The sequence below is a fragment of the Pteropus medius genome, unplaced genomic scaffold, assembly GCF_902729225.1.
Source record: "Pteropus medius unplaced genomic scaffold, Ma_sr-lr_union100, whole genome shotgun sequence".
Classification (NCBI taxonomy): domain Eukaryota; kingdom Metazoa; phylum Chordata; class Mammalia; order Chiroptera; family Pteropodidae; genus Pteropus; species Pteropus medius.
The window spans coordinates 267,518-272,413 of record NW_024347864.1 but is presented as its reverse complement, the minus strand read 5'-3'; the positions used below and the strand labels follow the sequence as shown (position 1 = coordinate 272,413).

The following is a 4,896-nucleotide window of genomic DNA, read 5'->3' as shown; positions in this document are numbered from 1 at the left end:
GTAACTGCTCTGTGTCTCTGTTTCCTCATGTATAAAATAGGTCTAATATGGGCCCTGTTGGGAGGATTAAATGGGATAATACATTTAAGGTTCTGAGAACAGTTTTTAGTGTATAGTAAGTGCTCATTAAATCTTAGTAGTTGTTATTTAAATTCAAAATAGTTCCATAGAAGGAAAACAACTTGGTGTAGTAGCGACAGAACAAGCTTAACATCAGGAAGATCTAGATTTGCATCTTTAAATACTGGTCCTTATTTAATCTAGAAAATTATTTAACATTTTTGAACTTCAATTTTCTTATTTGTAAAATAGGAATCGTGATATCTGCTTTGTGAATGTCACTGTGAGGCTTAAATGAGATAATAAGTAAATAACCCACATGTGAGTAGATATTCTAGTCTCGGACACACACACACACACACATGTATCTATATATGCATGAATACTAAACTTGTCCCACCCAACTTCTCTACTAACACTGCTCTGTGTTCTTTTAGGTCAGCAGTTATGAAAGTATGGTTCCTAAGACCTTTTCAGGAAGTCCATGAGGTCAAAACTATTTTCATAATAATACCAAGACGATATTAGTCTTTTTTGCTGCATTGATATTTTTACTGATGGTGCAAAAACAGTAAAAAAAAATTCTGGCTCCTTAGCCCAAAACAAGGCAATGGCATCAAACTCTACTAGTAGTCATTTTATTCTTATTGATTTATTTAATTTTTTTAGGTGAGGCAACCCTTGGTTGACCTCACAGATTGCAAGGACCTTGTCAGTTTACAATCCTTTATTTTGTTTTTATTTTTTATGCCTACAGCACCTGGTCTTCCTAGATAGTCTCTCATCCAAGTACTAACCAGGTCCGACCCTGCTTAGCTTCTGAAATCAGACGGGATGGGACTGGTTCAGGGTGGCATGGCCGTAGACAGTAGTTATTTTATTCTTCACCACCACACAATCACAATTAAAAAAATACCTATTTACACCTGAAAATTATATAATCATATAAATGTTACCCCAATAAACTTAATTTTAAAAAAATCAATTATATTTTTATATATTAGCAATAAAAAATTAGAAAGTAAAAAAATATTATAGCATTTATAATAGCATCAAATTCATAAAAAAATGCCTATGTAATTTAAGAATGTCCTTGAAGAAGCAGCAAAAATTATTAAATTTATTAAACCTTGACCCTTGAGTACACTTTACTTTGTTCCTTGAGTACACTTTAAAAATATTATCTGTAATGAAATGTGAAGTATGTATAAAGCACTTTTGCTGCATACTGAAGTAGAATTGATGCCTGAGTAGCGAGCGGAACTAGCAGATTTTCTCACGAAATACCAATTTTACTTGGAAGGACAATAGACAAACTATGGCTATTCAGATTTGAATTTTGGCAGACATCTTTTTAAAAATGAAGGGAGTCTTTTGCTTTGAGCAAAACTATTGACAGTATATTTTGCCAATGATAAAATTTAGGTTTTCAAATGAAAATTAAAATTTTGGAAAAACTTGATCCAATATTATGATTTCGATGGCCTCACAACATTTGAAGACTTTTCTGATGAGATTTGTTGTGACATTAACAAATGTGATTTTTTGATATTATATAATATGTGTCAGCACTCGGAAGGGCTACATAACTCAGTGAGCCAATAGTTTTTCAAATGGCCAACACATGATATCACAAAAGCACACATGAGTAAAGGATATATTCAAAGTATAAGGTAGAACAGTGAATTTTAATGTAACAGATTATAAGTTCATTGATATGGTTTCAGATTTCTCATTACAAACAACCTATAAAAAATTACCACATATTGAGTTTTAGTGTTCGGTCAAAGAAGAATATCCACAATTATCTGAAAAGCCTATTAAAATACTTTTCCCTTTTCCAGTTGCATATTTCTGAGAGGCTGGATTTTCTTCACATACTTCAAGTTGAAATCTTCAACCAAAACAATATATCCCAATAAATTAAATGCAGAATCTAGCTTCCTTCTTTAAGCCAACATTAAAGAGATTTGTAAAAATAGAAAGTGATTCTACTCTTCTTGGTGTTTTTGGAAAATAAAATTTAAAAAAATTACGCTATTCATACTACTATTTAATGTATCTATCATTGCGATTCTTAAACGAGTTAATAAATCTGAAAATTTTCTTAGTTTAATTTCTATTTTGGAAAATGCCAATATAACCCACCTAAACAAAAGCTCTTTGGCATCCTCCATAATTTTTACATATGTAAAGAGATCCTGACACCAAAGAATTTGAGATCTACTGCTTTGGACTACTGTTTCTGAACACTAGAGTTGTTGAACAGTAGACTCACCCGAGGAGTTTTCAAAAATACCACTGCCTGGCCCTACCCCAGATAAATTAAATTAGAATCTCTGGGTTTGGAGCCTGGGCAATAATATATACATATGTATATTTTCAAGTTATCCATGTAATACTAATATACATTCAGGGTTGAAAAACTCTTGCCCTAGTGTAGTGTTTTCAAAACTTGCCCAATCATAAGAATCGTCTGAGACAGTTGTTAAATGTAGCAATCCCATTCCCTCCCTAGAGCCAATGAACCAAATCTCTAGGGTAAGTGGCTGGAAAATCTGCCTGTTTAATAAGCATCTCAGGTGATTCATAAAATGAGGCAACTTTTGGGAAACATTACACCATTTTCTTCTCAACCTCCTCATTCTTGATAGCAGGCCAGCTAAGGTATTAGTTGCTAAGAAAGGCATTGCTCAACTAAATTTGATGCACGAAGTTTGGAGTACACACCTTAAAACCTTCCTTGGGAAATTACCTTTGAATGTGAGATTTAGTATGCAGAAATGACTTTAAAATTTAAATGAATAAAGACAGAGTAGTTAATTATTTGACAAGGTACTATTCTTGTATGGAGGGACTTTTCTCCCATGCCACTCAAGTTTCACACAGTTTTGTGGGAAGTAACTTTATAAATTTGGGTTGGGCGAGTGAATTCCGCATAGGCAGCTGACTCCTCAGCCCGAGTGTTTGGAAGGACCTGTTAGAGGACTGGTAAGAACCAGTTTTTCTTGATTGTCTTGTACTCAGGATAAAAACTATAAAGACAACAATTTCATTTCCTCGTAAATTATAAGAAGGCAAATAAATCCAAGGAGGGGTTCAAATGGATTACCTTAGAGTGCAGACTAGAATGTGGTTTATGGGAATCACAGTGGAGAAGTGAAACTTGCCTGAAGAGAATACACCCTCAAATTCCTACTTTTTATCTTTGGCTAAAACAGGAAGAAGACTCTGCCAGTATGAAATAGTAATTTCCTGTCTGCAGTACTGCAGTCATTTTTTTTTTTACTGGTGAGAGAAATAAAGAAATCACTGAAGTACAAAGAGTGGAGGTAGAAATTGAGACTTAGTGGTTTTTATGTGCTAAGTACCTAATGCCTGGTTCATAATAAATGCTCAGTAATAGTTGTGATCACTCGTCTAGAGCTCAGTGTTAAAAATGTACAAAATATTAATAACTCTATACAGGCACTCCTTTAATGTAACTTGTGTTCAGCAAGGCTCACACTGAAAATTTATAAAAACCTATAAGAAAAATTTAGTTCTTCCAGAAAAGATAATCATAAAGCTGAAAATAGTAATTTCCTCTGGGGAGTAGAAATGACGTGATTAGAGGAGGAGACTTTTCCCTTTATGGTTCTCTAGCATTACATATTTTTTAACCATGAGCACCTAGCTAGTTTATAGGTATTTTAAAAATGACAAGTTTAAATTTTGAATTAAATAATCATACAAGTGGAGACCTTGAAGGGATCTTGGGTACCTCTCTCTTCCTATCAATGCCAACTCTCAGAATAGTTCCAATTTCCTCTTCGCTGTTATTTGAAAGTGACAGTTGTTGGAATGCCCATAATTCTCATCTTCTATCAAGAGGTAGGGTCTTTTGAACATGGGTTGGCCGTGTGATTTGCTTTGATCAATCGGATGTTAGCATATGTGACAAAGGCAGAGGCTTGAAAAACAGTGGTTCACTGGGGCCTACCACCTTGGTGCCTTTGTTACCTGTCTAGCTCATTGATGATGACAGACAAGGGTCCATTCCTCATTGTTCTAACTAACCACTAGACATGTTAGCAAGGCCACCTGTGGCCAGTCAGCTCCCATCTGACTCTCCAACTGACCACAGACACATGAGCAATCCCAGATGAGATGAGCCCAGCCTGGACCAGACCAGAAGAACCCTTCTATAGAGTTGTGAACTAAATAAATGATTGTTATTTTAAATCATAATTTTGGTATAGTTTATTATGCAGCAGTTGGTACCTTGATACAGTTTCTAAATTAGGAATTCTCTGCTCTAGTCAAATAGGTCCATTTAATCACCACTGCAAACCATTGTTCATATACCTTTGTTCATACCTCTTCCCTAAATGACCTGCATTCCTTGTCTTCACTCTTTACCCAACACCTATCTCTTTTCTTTGAAGTTAATCTTCAGTTCCTCCACCTCTCCATGACCAAGAGTTTTATTTTCTCAACTCTTGAAATGTGCTTTATATCTGTTAAGCATGCCAATGCTAATTTTTAAATTCTATTGGAAATATTTCCATAGTTTAACATAACAGAGATTAATGAGAGTTAATCCAAAGTAATTTTATGGAAATATGTTGTTGATTACCTTTTCCTTTCTAATTTTATTACTATTTAACTCAATAGTCTACACTTCCTTGATACTTACACAAAGAAACCTGGGTCCAAATCCCTGGCACCTACTAGCTGTGTGACCTTGGGCAAAAGAATTAAGTTTTCTGAAAGCCAAACTTTATTTAAAAAAAAAAACCATATTTTATAGAGTTATTTTGAGAATTAAATGATATAAATCAAATCGTCTGTCAG

General features: G+C 34.3%; 1 pseudogene; it reads right to left on the bottom strand.

Annotated features, from left to right (window-relative positions):
• Positions 1 to 808: 808 nt before the first annotated feature.
• On the bottom strand, positions 809 to 927 carry LOC120615725 (uncharacterized; annotated as a pseudogene).
• Positions 928 to 4,896: the final 3,969 nt, after the last annotated feature.